The sequence below is a fragment of the Crocuta crocuta genome, unplaced genomic scaffold, assembly GCF_008692635.1.
Source record: "Crocuta crocuta isolate KB4526 unplaced genomic scaffold, BGI_CrCroc_1.0 scaffold222, whole genome shotgun sequence".
Classification (NCBI taxonomy): Eukaryota; Metazoa; Chordata; class Mammalia; order Carnivora; family Hyaenidae; genus Crocuta; species Crocuta crocuta.
In genome coordinates this window covers 5,453,864-5,454,116 of record NW_027528806.1, presented here as the reverse complement: position 1 = coordinate 5,454,116, position 253 = coordinate 5,453,864, and positions in this window count along the sequence as shown.

The following is a 253-nucleotide window of genomic DNA, read 5'->3' as shown; positions in this document are numbered from 1 at the left end:
ATTAGCCTGTTCGTAGCTCAAGGGAAAGTATGGAGGGAAACAGGACCTTCTGGAGACACGATGTCTGTTCCCATAATCAAAAGAAGAAGTTCCCACAATAAGTTCCTTCACAAGGTGCAATCATCATACCAGGGCCAGAATAAGGGGACAAGTCACTCCCGATATTGATCAACAAGGTACCCTAAGGGTCAGTGCTCAAGCAGAAATAATTGAGTGGGGGTGGATATCGGTCATCATCTGATTGGCAAGAGAC